Source organism: Bacillus rossius, chromosome 5 (genome assembly GCF_032445375.1).
Source record: "Bacillus rossius redtenbacheri isolate Brsri chromosome 5, Brsri_v3, whole genome shotgun sequence".
Taxonomy (NCBI): Eukaryota; Metazoa; Arthropoda; class Insecta; order Phasmatodea; family Bacillidae; genus Bacillus; species Bacillus rossius.
In genome coordinates this window covers 48,774,070-48,791,242 of record NC_086333.1, presented here as the reverse complement: position 1 = coordinate 48,791,242, position 17,173 = coordinate 48,774,070, and positions in this window count along the sequence as shown.

Genomic DNA, 17,173 nt, shown 5'->3' with positions numbered 1-17,173 from the left:
TGTTTCGAGACCACCTGTGTGTTGCCTGTGCTTTATGATTGGTTGAGTTTCCTTTAGGTGCACCCACACTTTCGGCATACTGATCACAGCAATTCTGTACGGAAGCGAATGGCTCGGCCAAACAGAGCATTTGTCTTCTCCTGCAGATGGCAGCCAATCACAATTGAGGAAACCTCTGGCGCGGGCATACATTATTTCAGTCTAATGAGTGTTGTTCTTTTTTTAGCGGTGTATAATCAATCACACACTAAAGTAATCTATGGTCTGAATCACAGCCGGTATGGATGTGTTTGTAAACTTCACAAGAGTAAAAAGAGCGTGAAAACGCAACACGCAACAAACGCAAGAAAACTACTGTTGCGTGTAAAACAAGCAAGTTGCAAACAAACCACCACCAAACCTCCAAATCAGTGAATCACTAAAATAAATGATATTCGTGATAATTTGATTTCAAAGTGCATTTTTCTTTCAGTGCGCATTCGTTTAGTATGTGAAAAAATAATGAGTGCAATGAAAATAAAAACGTGACCATTTATATACGCATTACGTCTACATGTTTAAAATTTTCCAGGAGACTTCACTTCAACAATAGAAGGTGAAATGCAAGTCGAAACGTTAGAAGTTAAAAGTTACCCGAAGTCTACGTTAAGTTTCTGGGCTTTGCGTGAATTATGAGCATCGTTACATAACTTTGTTTCGTCTTGAGTTCTTTGTCTTCTTGTGTTTCAATTGTAGTTTATAAACCTGGTCTAAGGCCTGTCAGGCATCTGTTAGCAAGATTTCAGTGGGAAGTGGCACGATCAACAATAAATGGAAATAATATTTGGATTTTTCCTGGCAGGGTTGTGTAAGAAAAAAAAATTAAAAAGGGGAATCGACCCGCATAAAGAGTCTTTATCGCGTATAATATAATTTATACTATAAAATCATAAAATATTTGAATCTGCTCATGCAGAAAGGCATTTAGTCAATAATTTTGCAAGATCAAGTTTTACCTTAAATCATTATATGCTGAAGGTTTTTCTTTAAGCATATGTTCAATGCTTAAATGTCACGTAAGAAAAATATATACTTTTTTTCACCAAGTATAAACATTTGTCCTTGAGATTTATTTTTTCCCACAGACATTCAGTAACAGAAGTCCTTTCGGCATGGACAGATTCCATGACGAGTGCTCCAAGGTAAATTTATTTTACTTTATTTATATACTAAATCAACATCAATACGGTTAAATTTTAAAGTTTTAGATAAGGGATATATTTTGTTTATATGAGGGAGGGTGTCAAAAAATTTTAAATGCGACCTTCTCAGCTAATAATGGAAACGAAAAATATGTAAAATATTTTTATCTTGTCATAAAAAAAATGAAGCTACATGAAACGTCTAAAGAATTTACAGTGTTTAACCAAATATCGTAATGGGGACAATATAGAAAATGGGTGATAAATGCGCGGGACAAGTGATTGCAGCGAACCTGGCGGCGCGGAGTGTACCTACGTTTTCAAGTGCGTAAACCCAGTATCTAGCGGCGTGGAGTGTAAACAGCAGTAAAGTGTCTCGCGCTTCACCAATTCTATTCCCCCAGATTTTCTCATATTGTCCGATATTAAGATATTTGGTTTCACGCAGGGGCGCAACAACTAAATTTCCAAAGGGGGGACGATATACCTTTTTATAAAGAATCATCGATCCCCCCTATTGAAGCGGGGGGTCCGGGGGTCCTCCCCCGGGAAAATTTGTATTTCAAGGTGGAAAATGGTGCTATTTAAGCAGTTTTATTATCTAAAAATTAATTACACAGCACTTTTTTTTGCCCCCGTTTGCCCCCCACTTCAAGGTTTCAGAGGGGAGGGGGGGCAAAATACCCTTGCCCCCCCCCCCTGTTGTTGCACCCCTGGTTTCACGTAATCATACCACGATGAGCGGAAAGGCGCACGCTACCTGGAGTCCTAGATCCTCTGTCCTAGCCCACGAGGAGCCGCGAATAGCGCGCTGACGTATATATATGAGGCGGACAGTCTTCGGACCCACCCCCGTGCAAACATGTCTCGGAACTCAGGAGCGACGCTACGTCCGTCTGGCGTCCCGCCCTGCGCAAGCGAGCCGCCTCACGCGAGAAGCCTTCAGAGCGCTCAGCAAACACTCTTCAATCTGTCACGTCTCTCATTGTCACGCCGCCCATGTCCCGCGCGCAGCTTAGGATTCACCAGGCTTCAGTTACACGTCAGAAAGGAAAACCGACGACTAATACCATTATTCATTGACCTCGAGTCGGGACCCCATGAAAAAGTCACGTTTCGTGCTCCTTCTTAGCTCTAGGTAGACTGCATTTGGCAGGAGTAATTTCGTGAATGGAGTGGAAGTCAAGGAACGGACTTGTGTACCAACCACGGTGCTGCTATCTATGATATATGGTTAGAACCAAATTTCACAAAGCTAAATGGGAAACTTTATAGTATCAACTGTTAAGTGAATTATAACAAGATGGAAAGTACCTATTTAAATAAAATCCCTGGTTGAAAACCAGGTTAAAAGCCATGTTTAGTAAATTTTTTCCAAGTCTTTTTCGCTTTCACCGGAGTCGTTTCATTATATAGTTTAAAATTTTGGTCTGCAAATGGAATGATTCGATAGTCGACGTAGCTGCTCCGGCAGAGAATTCTAGCGGCGGGTTAGCAAACTACGTGTGATTCGCCTCCAGAAATGTAGTTGAAAACACAATTTGCATATATTTACCACGCTCGGCATTATTTTAAAGAATTATCTATACGTTGTATTTCCTCAGAATTTCGTATTATATGTGTATTTTCAACATGAGAACAAATCAATTTTGCTCGTTACCGAGGTTAGATGTTACACTTCTCTGGCAAGCACTGAAAAATGATTCCCTCACTGTTTTTTATTTTTGTAAAACTAATATGTAGGTTTAGTTAGGTCTGTAACATGTAATACATTTCTCGCGAAAATTCTTTCTTAATTTTCTTCCTTGAGGGTAGGTCTACGTACTTCTGGGTTTCGTAAGAAACATAAAATGTTAGTTTTCTTGAGTAAGGTCAGTTACACAAATACAAGTAAAATGTTTAAGTATTGAAATTATCGAGGTTAATAGTTCTTTTTTTTCCCCTGAGAGGAATTTTTTTTCGCACTTCTAGGTGACAGTTATTAAAATGAAAGGTTGCTTATGTTATGTCAACATCATTTTATGTGCTCTAAAATAATAATAAAAAATTGTGACCTCGCATAAAATGTGGTTTTACTCATACCGCAAAATTTTGCGAGCTAGCGAAAACTCAGAATATGTTCGGGACTGATTGGTGATTATTGAATCGCTGACTACCTTTACAAAAATTATATTTTTATATCGTGGCCCTTCCAACCCCCCCCCCAACTAAACTTCTCTTTTTTATGCTAATCTAAGAGTTAATGACTAGAGAAAGGTGTGTTAGGTTTCGTTACCCACTTGTAATGTATATATAAATCTTTATGTTTCCCATAAGGCACAATTAAGAATTTTCAAAAACGAGAATATTTTCGGGCTTGTTAATAATACTGCGAATTAAAATAATTCTACAGGTGCGATGCGACGGACTTGATGCGAATAAAATGATTTCCTAATCAATCAGGTTCTGCACAATTCCGTGAGGTCTACGCAACAAAATTCGCGGACGGGACAGACTTTCCGATAAGAAAGTTTTTTTTATTACCATCCCGAAGTTACTGCAAATAACGACATTATTTTGCTTTCCAATGTTGTTAAACTGGCATTAGCAATAAAACTATCATTCGCGTTTTTGACGTGACAACGTTTAATAAATCGATGAACGCCGGCTGCAAGCGCGAAAAAGTGTCCCGTAACGCACATTGTCCCACTACGGATGTCCCACTACGGATTTGTCCTGTTATGCTCATTGTAAGCATGCGTGGCATCTCTCTTCATGCTCATTGTACGCATGCGTGGCATCTCTCTTCCACTCGATTGGAACAACCATCGATTTGACTTGTCAATCATATTTTCGTCGTTTGAATTATTAATATTATGTAATTTAACGGTCGTCCACCGATTTTCAGCACAATCGGTACGGTTATTTAAAAGTAATGTTGAATATTCAAATACGTTTTAAAACTTCCACAACACAAAACAAAATTTTTATATATATTATATCTGAAACGGCCTCGTGGCCGTGCGGTGAGCATCGCTGACTACCAAATCAGAGGTTGACGGATTGAATCCCGGCAGCTGCAAAATTTCTTTTTGTACTTGTAAAAATAAATACGGCGCGTGCGACACTTCAAAAGTAATAAATATATTTGAATTAATGAATGCAAATAAAAGTAAATTTATTAATTAAATTGTATATTTCATTTCACTCCTTTGTATCCATACAAAATAGTGATAATTCAATAAAAATGATTCAATTTTATTCATAAAAGTATGCAGAGGTAGAATTTATCATACAAAAGATAGAAAAATTAAAAAAATTCCTTCCTCAAAGAATATAAAATTTTTAATGCCTAAATGGTTTGGTTGCAAAAACCTATTACGGCTCAGTCTCAGGCCGAATATGATATTTCATTTTCTTCTGGATCAACCATTTCATCAATGTTTTGTTATGACGTTGTCACGTTAAACTATCGTCCGTAAACTGACTTTACAGACAACCAATTTTTTTGATGGAGTTTTATTAAAATTTTCATATATTTTTTTAATATCTATGTTTAAGTACAACGATTTTTCCGGATTTATGTACACATTTTAACTAAACAGACATTTCTAAAACATTGACGTGTATTCTCAATGTAATGGCAAGAAGAGTTACATCACACTCTTTTTATTTCTGTTTGTCGCGTGGTTAAAAATCACCATTGTTCACAATAATGAGAATTTTTTTGACGTACTGTATCCTTCGAATCGCGTCTGTAGCTCTTTTGTTATTCTAGCATAAGTATCCAAGATTCTTAAGGGCCTTGCTTACCTGGGCACACATGCGGTTTGCAGAGCTGCAGAATACACAACGCGATTCGAAAACTGCTCAAGATATCAAAGTTTGTCTGTTTACGAAAATCATTTAAGAATACTCTGAGAGTAGTAATAGCCGGTCCTGAAACTGGTTCCGGTTCGAGGAGATTCTGACGTCACGGAGACCACCTTGAATAAACTTGACCTTGACATTGATTCAGCGGCCATTTTGGATCCGCCATTTTGTTTTTCCGTAATATAGGTTAAAGTCATTTTGAATTATAGAACTTTCCGCCATATTATGACATCATAGTTGCATTTTTCATTACAGCAGCAATCTTCGATTCCGTCTAACCCTTTTCGTTATGGTTGCCATCTTGTTAATCTATAGTTTACATCAGAAAAAAATTGGGATGATTATTAAAACATATAAAATTTTTTACTTAATACAATTCTAATAAAAATACATCCGCCATTTTGAAAGTAGTTTGCCATGTTGAAAACGCATTAATATTATCCAATTTTAAGTAAAATTTTTAAAAGTGATAAAAATTTTAATTAATAAAATTTCAATAAAAACACACATCATGAAGCCCTCGGTTCAAACCAGGCGAGTTCAATCGACTTGATTTATTCCAGGTGGACCTTGTTGAGATGATACCATATTACTGTATGAATAAAGGTTTCAAGTACATGTTGACGGCCATCGGTGTGTATAGGAAGTTCGCTTGGTCTAGACCTGTGAAATCGAAGAATGCAACCGATGTAACCAAGGCCATGACAGACATTTTGCGTAGTGGACGTGTACCATTGCTCCTGCAAATTTATCTCGGCAAAGAATTCTACAATGCAACCTTTAAGGCTTCGATGAAGAAGTTTGGAATCAAACATTACTCTACATTTAATAATGTCAAAGCCTCTGTTGTCGAAAAGTTTAAAAGAACTTTGCGCACCAAAATGTGGTGTCAGTTCATGGCTAATGGAAAATACAAGTGGCTGGATATCTTGCCGAAACTATATAATAAGCGAATACAATACCACGGTTCATTCTACTAAGAAAATAAAGCCTAAATATGTAAAAGAAGATCACTTGCTTCGAACAGTGTTTTCGAAGACGAAAAGAAAGATCCACGAAAACCATAAGCTAACGTTGGTGACATTGTGCGGATCTCCAAGCAGAAAGGAGTCTGCGAGAATGGTTTCATTGCAAATTGGAGTCCCGAACTTTTCCGTGTGACCTATGTTCGCGAATCTGGGCCTAGCACCTACTACCTCGAAGATTTAGAAAACGAGCCTATTCGTGGCGGTTTATATGCCGAAGAGATTTAGCCTACGATGTATCCCGATACATACTTGGTGGAGAAGATTCTCGAACAGTAGTATAGTTTGGTTCCGCCTGGGACACGGGTTCTGGGTGTGGTGTGTGGCGGCTTCTGCTGCCTTGGAATCTACATCTCCGATGACGTCACGGCGGCCATCTTGGATGATCTTGACCTTGGAATTTGACCTTGACCCTCAAAATTTGCCAAAATTTGCCAAAATTTACCCAAAAATCGCCAAAATTTCGATTTTTTTTGGAAAAATTTCCGTCAAAAAATCCCACAAAAATTTCTCAAGTCAAAAATTAAGATTTCAAAAAAACTCAAAAGTCATTTTGGCTTAGAAAGAAAACAATGTCCTAAAAACGGCTTAAGAATCCATGTCTAAAGCCTCCGATAAGCCATTTCTAGGAATAAGTATACCATGACCGCCATCTTGGATTATAACGTCACCGCTGCAATTTCCGTTACGGCCGCCATCTTAAAAATCCGTACTATTAAAGTTAGAAAATAGGGAAAAATTAAAAAAAAATCATTAAAAATATTAATAAATCAAATTTAATAATACAAATTTAATAAAAGATTATTAAAAAAAATTAAATGTACAATTATGCCATGGAGCTTGGAGTCCTCGATTCAAACCCGACGAGGTAAAAAAAAATGACGTTAGGTCCTCCAGCAGACGAAAACAATATGGTGGCAATGTCCTCTAGCAGGTGGTAGCTACTGGTAGCATGTACTGAACACAAAATGTCGGATCCATGATGGTCGTCAAGGTTAAAGTCAAATTTCAAGGTCAAGGTCAAATTTCAAGGTAAAGGTCAAATTTCAAGGTCAAGGTATATACCAAAAGTCGAGGTCAAAGGTATGGTGAACAGAAAATCATACTAACATGGCATCAGCACACTCTAGCAGACGAAAACAAGATGGTGGCCTCCAGCAGACGAAGGCAAGATGGCGGACATGACATTATACCAGCTGACGATACATACCTTGTTATTGGTGGTGAGAGGTCAGTCTATGCGGCTTGAGTGGAGGTAGGATCTGTAGTTTTTTACTTTTTGCTCTTAGCGGTTTCGAACCAAGGACATTAATCGAGCTAATCAATCAGTATTCTAATAAGTTAACTTTCTGATGAATTTTGAACTTTTTTCATTAAAATCGGACAATAAATAAAGATTTACAAGATGGTGTCCGTAACGATAATTGATACAGTGGTGACATAATTCAAAATGACGGGTGTGCCATAAGACGAACTTATTACTTTTATTGAGAATTTTTTAAATACATTAATTAATAACTGGTTTACTCTCGCCGGAAATCGAATCGAGGACCGAAATCGTTTAAATAACTAAACATTTAAAGTAGGCATTTTAAAAAATACTTTTTGGATTTTTTCCGGATTTTCTATTATTGAAATTACGGATTTTCAAGATGTCGGTCGTAACGAAACATGCAACTTTTTTTTAAAGATTTTTATTAAAAAAGTATTTATTTATTTTATAAATTTTCAAACTTTTTTCATTAAAATCGGATAATAAATAAAGATTTCCAAGATGGCGGACATGACGTCATACTAGCTGACGATATATACCTTGAAATAAGTGGTGGGAGGTCAGTCTGCCAGCGGCTTCCGTGGAGGAAGGATCGGTCGTCATTTTGATTTTATTTTTGACCTCACCGGGTTTGAACCGAGGACTCCGAGCTCCATGGCGTAAGTGTACATTTAATTGTTTAAAATAATTTTTTATTAAGTTTTTATAATTAAATTCGATTATTATTTTTTTTTATAAATTTTAAATTTTTTTCCAATTTCCTAACATAAAAACTATGGATTTTCAAGATGGCAGCCGTAACGGAAATTGCAACGGTGACGTCATAATCCAATATGGTGGTCATGGTATCCTTATTCATAGAAATGGCTTATCGGATGCTTTAGACATAGATCCTTAATCGGTTTTTAGGACGTCTTATTTCTAAGGCAAAAAGTATTTTGAGGTTTTTAAAATCTTAATTTTTGAATTGTGGAATTTTTTTGAGAGTTTTTGGCGAAATGTTTTTCCAAAAAAATTGGATATTTTGGCGAATTTTAGCTGATTTCGGCGTTTTTTGGCTTAATTTTGGCTAATTTAAGGTCAAGGTCAAGATAAAATTTCAAGGTCAATGTCATCCAAGATGGCCGCCGTGACGTCAGAGATTGACGTGATGTCAGAGCTGGGTCGGTCATTGACCCCACCACACACCACACCCAGACCCATGTCCCAGGCGGAACCAAACTATACTACTTCGATCGAAGAAATGGTTGATCCTATGTAAAGTGGTGGGGCTTCCCACCTCGCTTTAATTCGCGAGTAGCAGATGCATGAATCGAGAAACGCAAGTAATTTCCATGTATTTGTAGTAGAGTAGATATTATGTAATACAATTTTTTATTTGAAGGAAAAAAAAATGTGTTGTTTTATTTCTTGAACTTGTCATTTTATTTATTTTTGGTAATTTTACTTAAAATTTACGTTTTTTGTATCAGTCTAGGATCGAACCGAGATGATTGAATCAGCCAGTAAATAAGTTATTGATTTTTTTTTATTAATTTGGGAACCGCGCCGCGCGCTCGCCTGTGTTTCGGCGGTGGGCGAGCTCCTAGCAGCCGGGTTGGTGAGTGGGGAGGAGGGGGAAGGGTAATCACAGGTCCTGCTCCCACGCCGGCCTCCGCCACGGAAACTTGTGAATCCCAGCATCGCTGCGCCTGGCGCCACTCCCTTCACCGCAGAGCCGCTGCTGCGATCTTCGCGTCTCCGGAAGCGACTGCGATAACCACGCCGGAGGAGGAAAATTTGCCATTCCCCACGCTTATTCCCGACCAGATAATACCTCGCGGCTTCGCTCACGTCATTTTACAATATTGCTAAAAAATCTTACCTTTCGAAAGAAGAAAAAATTGTGAATAATTCCAAACAATTTTTACTAAATAAATGGACACAAAATATTATCAAGTGCATAAAATATTTTTTATAACAAAACCATTGAAGTATTATATTTTTTTAAGTGGTTAGATGAAAGAATTTTTAATTTTCACCATTGATTAAATATACGATATTAAATCTTCTGTTTTATAGAGTTCGAAGATATATTATTTTACCTTGATGTTATCACACTTACCTCCTTTTCATTTAATTAGGTAGAAAATTAAAAAAGAAAGGTTGTACACGAACCATTTTTTTTATTTTAACTAAGTTTATGCCATCGTTTACACGAACACTCTCATTCATTATTGTTAAATTTATGCTTAGATTGATTAAATAATTTCACCTCATAACTCCTCATTATTGAAGAATTTTTTGTTACAATCGCATCTTTATTTGAAATGTAGAGTACCGATACCTATCACATTTATTATCCAACGTATTAGTTGTTTCTTATTTTGCTTAAATAAAATCCCTGATTTTTTTTAACTCTCTCCTCTTTTCCCGCAAGGATGCCAATACAAACAAACACTCAGAACTAAGTAAATATGGCAATATCCGCTTAACCAAACCAACACCAAACTCTTTCTTTTTACCGCAGATATGAATTCCAAAATAATTATAGTAAACGTATATTTATATTGAGTATAATTTTATCTTTCCGATATTGATTCAATGGATTTCATAAGTTTTTAATTTTTAAAATAATATTAATCCCCGTTACAACTTAAGATGTGATATTTCAGTGAACGATGAAAAGAGCAGGTATCTGAAAGTATGTTTATTTATCATTTGTAAAATTAAGTTTGATTGTATTAGACTATACTATTTTTGAATGTTAAAACTACATTTACAATGTGTCACCTTTTAAACAGTAGAACTTCACCAAGTTGTAAAAAAGAATTGGTAGATTTTGCAATTTTATAAAAATCATAATGTACATTCCGCTTGATTAGCTTCTAAGATATGACTTCTGCAGTAAAAAAAATCGACCGCCTTTTCACTTTTTTTTTGCGGTTGAATATAGGAATATGGTAAAGGTTAAAACATTATATTATATCTTATTTTTGTACGTTATTATTGCTCAGTTGCTTCTCTATCTTAATTTGCTTGGATTTATAATTTAGTACTATAAAAATAACGTGCCCCAGTTTTACTCATTGGCATTGGAATTGAATATCAAATAAAGTGTAAAAGTACTTTATGTAATTAATTATTGCGTTATTCATGCAGTGTTTCTTACATCCAGCTTTATTTGATATATATTATGATTTTTTATGATTAAACAAAAATTACTCCCTTTTCGTTTTCACATCCTTAAAAGACGTAATCCGGAAAGTTAAAAAAATAATATAATTCGTAACTCTATACGCTTGTTCATGTTTAATACAGAACTCTTAGATCTAGTAGATTCAGAAATATGTATTTTTTGTCTTTAAACCATACTTAACCCCTTCACTCTTTATGGACGGACTCTTACAAATAAGTAAAATAATAATTTTATTTTGTTAGATTTTTTTAATTTTAATCCATCTTAATTAGTTTCAGAGATACTTTGGTAAATATGTAGAGTAACGGTATTTGCGGAAAAAAAATGTTAAAAATTCGAAAATACTTTTATTATATGCTCTTTCACTTCCTCTTTTCATTGAACCCGACGGAGATAAGAAATTCTAAATACTTTAGAAGATATCGAATTTTTTTAATTTTCATAGTTAGGCGATATTTGTTAAAAAAAAATTAAAAAATTCCGAAAATACTTTTATTCTAAGCTCTTTAACTTCATATTTTTATTAAACCCGGCGGAGATAAGAAATTCCAAATACTAAAGGAGATAACGATTTTTTATTTTTCATCACAATACCTGTTCATTCATGCGGCGTTGACATTGTTCATTGAATGAAATTTTTTTTCTTGCGGCGCTCACCATTGTTTACCCGCCTATAACTTAGGTGAGTTTTTAACGTTTCAAATTGTAATGTTTTATTTGTTATTTTGATAATGTTGCGCAAGTTGTGCTGCTACTAGTTTCAGAATGCACAGAGTGTAATGATTTATTTTAATGATATTATTATTTATAAAAACTTATTATATTGATTGTTATTATTATGAAATTTTATTATTTAATTTGTATATTTTTCGCCCGCAAAAGTTATTTGAAATATATTCTTATTAATTAGGTATATCTACGAGAGCTATGTTCTATGTAGTGGGGAAGACATAAATGGACCGGCAATTAGATATACCCCTCTAAGGACCAATTGAACAAAACGTATAAACTGTGTTATTATACGTGTCATATACGAAGGATGTGGCATTTTTGGAAATTCTGTTTTTAAATTCAATTCAGTTTTGTGTTTGCAACTTTGTTAATACCTTTTGTTTACAAGATGTGATTTTGTAAATTTCGTTAACGGCATTCCGCCCCGGCCAATCAGAGGCCATGTTTCAAGTAGAAGGCGTCTGGAACGTTTCTATTTGAGAAAGAGTTATGTAAGAATTGGCGTCCCAGTGAGATGCAGGGGCGCGGAGCCTGTTAAAAATTCAAAAAGGAAAAAAATATATTAGCTATTTCAGACCATCCGCAACAATGGATGAGTTTTATTTCGTCGTGTTGTAAAATGTTTACTAGTTTGTTAGGGCATATTCTGACGAATATATACCCAGGAGTGATTAGTTTATATAAGTAAAAACCCTCCATACCATGTGAAACAGCGCCATACTAAAGTTGTTATAGCGACGAACTAATTGAAAGAACATTGAGTTTAAATATATTATCAACATTTTAAAAGACTTTAAATAACCAAAAACAGTAAAGATTATTGTAATTGTAAACAATCTAATTTATCAATTTTAACCCAGAGGTGAAACGAGAGAGATAGTTTTGTGTTCTACCGATCGTAAAACTGAGCTAAAGCCTAAGTACACAAACTCTACAACGAACTGAAATTGTTATTTAAATACTTGATTTTGTGGATTGCTAACTCGTTGATCACGCAAAAGTGCAACATAATATTACGTATTTTTGAATGGACCTAAATGAACTGTTGTATCGTAATCAAATGTGCGACGTAAATATCCAGATGATTAACGAACATGATAGTCATTCCACAACCCAGTTCAGTAATTTATTGATAATATTTATATTTAAATATTTTTATTTAAAATTTTTGCAATTAATAAAGTTTCAACGTATGTTAATTTTCCTTACCAATTTACCGAGTTATGAATGAACCTGTCATATTAACCTATGCTTAGTGTTGTGTCTAATACTCATTTGTGTTAAGTGGGTTAGGCCCTTGTGTAGCAATAGGCGCCGATGTAATAAATTGCCACACATGTAATTAAATATTACACATAATTACCAGAACCTGAATAATATCTGTGTTGTTTGACCTACCCTTATACACTATTTCAAATTATATATATACCTATATATATATATATATATATATATATATATATATCAATATCGGCAGAAAGTAATAGTAACCAACAGTCAAACCTATCTAGCATAATAATAGTAGAAAGTAGCTGAGTGGGGAAGAGCACAAAGTAATAAGTAAAAAAAAATTACGTGAGTTCCTACTGTTCATCCTTTGTCCCGGTTTGTTAGGTCAGGATAAATACATTAAAACTAAACAACCATTAAAAATAATTCATTTTATTTTGAATGTCTGCTTAGTTTGAAAGTATTTATGATGTAACTGACCTGACCTAATCGACCATTTTAATTAATTAGGCATTCACGAACACACGGCAAAATAAAAAAATGTCGGCGGTCGAATGATAACACAGGTCTTCCTGGAATTTATAATGATGATATTTATTGTACATTTGTGTTGTTTTACTTTATCATGTATTTCTTTTTAAGCACGAAAGAGCTGAGTCAGCTGGAGCGTGCTATTTTCTTTGCTGTTGTGTTCTTTGTAACTGTGTATTTTATTGCTGAAATAAATGAATTTCAAACTAAAACTATAACTAAACAGGTCTTGTTTTGCAAAATAAATCGGCGATATTTCCTAACATATTTGGAATTTCTTATCTCCGCAGGCTTTAATGAAAAGAGGAAGTGAAAGAGCATATAATAAAAGTATTTTCGGATTTTTAACATTTTTTTCGCAAATACCGCTACTCTACATATTTAACGATACTTTTTTCTCTCAATAAATCTAAACTTACCTCGTTTTTAAAAAACATACACCTTTTTTACCTCTTAAAGGTAAAAAAAAACCCTCGTGGTTGGTAGTTTTTCTATGTTGTTTATTGGTACCTAATATCTTTTCTGCAGCTTAAGTAGTTTCAGAGATAAAATTAATCATCTTAAAACCATATTTACCAATTTCAACCCCCTTAGCAGTGGAATTCGGTAATTATATACCTATAGTCTAGTTTTTAAGCTAGCCAGAGTCTTTTGTAATAAAAAAAATGTTCATAAAAACCGACAAGTAGTTTTTGATTTATGCTCGAATGAGCAGACGAAAATAACTATATTAAAAAAAACAAACTATATTTTGAGTTCTCAATAATGAGAATAGCCATTTCCAAAAGTTTTTTTCGTCCTTTCATCCAATGTACGGATTTTCTTTTGCCTCGAACAGTTTTATTATGAGTATAAATTACAACTGTTGTCTAAAAGAAACTTTAGTAAAAAAAAAAAAAGTTTTCTGTGCGTGACCCGGTCTCCGGGCAGTTGCTCGAGAAGCCAGGAGCAGAAGAAATAAGAACAGGGGGGAATTCCCTGCCAGTTGTGATATGCAGCGCACGCGGTGACGACAGGCTATTGCTTGAGCGAAGCCAGTGACGACAGGCTATTGCGTGAGCGAAGCCTGTGACGTTTCTTCCTCGTCGTCACCAACGTCACCAACTGCGGTTTTTGTCAGGAGGGGGGGGGAGGGGGCGGTCAACCATTCATGATTCGGTTCCCCCCCAATTCCTCTTCTACTTCCGTACCATGCACACACTCCTCCTGTAATCGCCGCCGGATACGGAAAAATAAACGCATCTCGTGTTTGCCGCAAACGGACGGTTATTTTTAAAACACGGTGTCCTTGAAAACAACAAAAAAAAAAAGATAAGTAACCTACCCGGCGATGCTACGTCCAAGCGAGTAGCGATCGAAGCTTTTGGAACGACTTCTTCAAAATATCAAAAATTTAGATAATATGAAATTGCAATTTTTTAAAATTTAAAGTATTGACGATACGGTTGCTGATCAAAAAATTTCGATGCAATTGATTTAAAGACTACGTAAAATAACTATTTAAATAATAATATTTAAATACATACATCGTAAAGGATATCTTAATATAGGCTGGAGTGGATGTACTAATATCATCGTAGAACACCTAACAAATTAAAATCTTGGCTACAGCACTGATTTTTATGATTTTCTTTTTAATTTTTGCATTTTACGTTTCGTAGACAAAGAGGTCGTTATAGACGTAACAAAAATATATCAGGGAAGGGATCGGCCAATGCATATTCTTAGTAACCATCCCAGAACTTAATTTAATGTTTTCGGTAAACCAATGAAAAAAAATTAAGTTTTGCTGGATTGGGTATCTAACCCAAGCCCTCTCGAATGCAAGTACAATGTTTAATATTGAGCAACCTCATCCAATGCCTGGTTAGTGTTATGAGTAATTAAATATGATGTATTTTGTTTTGATGTTTAAGACAGCGTTTCAGAAAATTTTATTGTAGACTTATAAATTGGCCACCTAAAAGTTTTAAATTATCCCAAGTGTTATTTTATCAACTCTAAATAGTTAATAATGCGCCAATAAAGGCGTCAATACTCACGTCTAACCCGTAACCTCGGCCATGGATGACTGGCTGATATTTTTGTGCCAATTTTTTAATAAATGAGTATTGCAGTTAATATTTACTTTTAAATTAGCTTTACCTGGCCACGAGTTTCTGTGGTTCAGTCTGGTTGAATAAAAAATAAAGAAAAGAGAAAGAATAATTTTCTTAAAATAGGTCTGAAGTAGGTACACATAAAGAAAGCATCCCTCGCTATCTCTATCTCTCTATACATGTTTCTCTATAAATCTCACTATATTCCTCTCTCTATATAATTTTTTTTTTCTCTCTCTCTCTATATATATACACATATAAACCATATCTCCCCACATAACTCTATCGATGTATCTACGTTTCTATCTATATCCCAATTAATCTCCCTATATATATATATATATATATATATATATACATTTCTATATATCTATATATCCTCTCTTTCTGACTATACCCATCCATACCTCTATCTCTAACATTGTTTCAGAAAAAAACTATATATAAAAAAGAGAAAAAAAATTAATATTTATAAAAAAATTACATGTACATAAATTACTACAGTTTACAAAACCTTACTTACATATTATAAAAATCTCTTCATCAGTCAAACTATTCAGCCAAAGATTCGCATTTTTTTTTAATTTGAAAATAATTATTTTGTTTACAATTTTTCGGTTTCCCGAAATGACTCCAGGTTCGCCACATCAAGTCATGGAGGATCAGACTGGCCTCAGAATGGGGTGAAAAGTGGGGATGGCGTAGAGAGCGAAAGCCCCTCTTGTGATCGAATTTTAATGTTATATTTATTTTGGAGGCAACAAAAATGTTAATTTTAATACTCGAAATCATTTGCAGATCCATAACATGAAAGTAAATCTTTCCTTCGACAAGTATACTTTGCGGAACTTCAAGCGGTAACCATATTACTTAACTGAGTAACCAGCTCTGCTATCCGGCTTCGCATGTGTGGATAAAGATTTTTAACAAAATTTTATTTTGAGTATTATTAAAAATAAGAGCGCGTGTAACTAAGTACACGTAATAGAAGTGAAGTGAAATTCCTTTACCAATTCAGATCATACTGATAAGTATATAGTAAGGGGGAAAATTTCGGAGAAAGAAAGATTGAGAATACATTATCCTAAATAAATGTGAATTAACAAAATTATTACTCGACTTCAAAATAAGCTCAAACCCCGTTGTGTTGAACTCTGGCCTTACTATATGCCAGCAAGTCTGGGTGGCGTCAGACGCAGGCGGCTCCCTACCGCCGCGACCCGCCTATCCCTGCAGCATGGCGGGGTTCAACCTGAGCCGCACGCCACCACGCACCGTCCGCAACCTATTCTCTGTCCTTTTCGCCTCGCATAAATTTCGGCCTTGAAATTATACTCCAATCGCGCCCAAAGAAGTTTGTCATAAAAAAAATTGGTTGTCTGTAAAGTCGGTTTACGGACGATAGTTTAACGTGACAACGTCATAACAAAAGATTGGTGGAATGATTGATCCAGAAGAAAATTAAATATCATATTCGGCCTGAGACTGAGCCGTTATAGATTTTAGCAACCAAACCTTTTAGGCATTAAAAATATTATTTTCTTTGAGAAAGAATTTTTTTTTTTAAATTTTTCTATCTTTTGTATGATAGAATCTACCTCTGCATACTTTTATGAATAAAATTGTATCATTTTTATTGAATTATCACTATTTTGTATGGATACAATGGAGTGAAATGAAATCTACAATTTAATTGATAAATTTACTTTTATTTGCATTTATTAATTCAAATATATTTATTACTTTTGTAGTGTCGCGCGCGCCGTATTTATTTTTACAAGTACAAAAATGAATATATTGCAGCGGCCGGGATTCGATCCGTCAACCTTTGGATTGGTAGTCAAATCAAATTCAAATTAAAAAGTTTTTTATTATGCCTTTTTCATACATTAGCACTTTTTCATGATACATTTGACATGCCAGCACTCTGTGCTCTTTTGCCAAAAAAATATATACAATTTAAAAGGTGAACATTGGTTTTACATAGTATATACAGATTGACAGAAGTTTCAATTGATTGTCTTTGAAGGAAATTTTTTTAAATACTTCAGCGTTGCTAACCGCACGGCCAC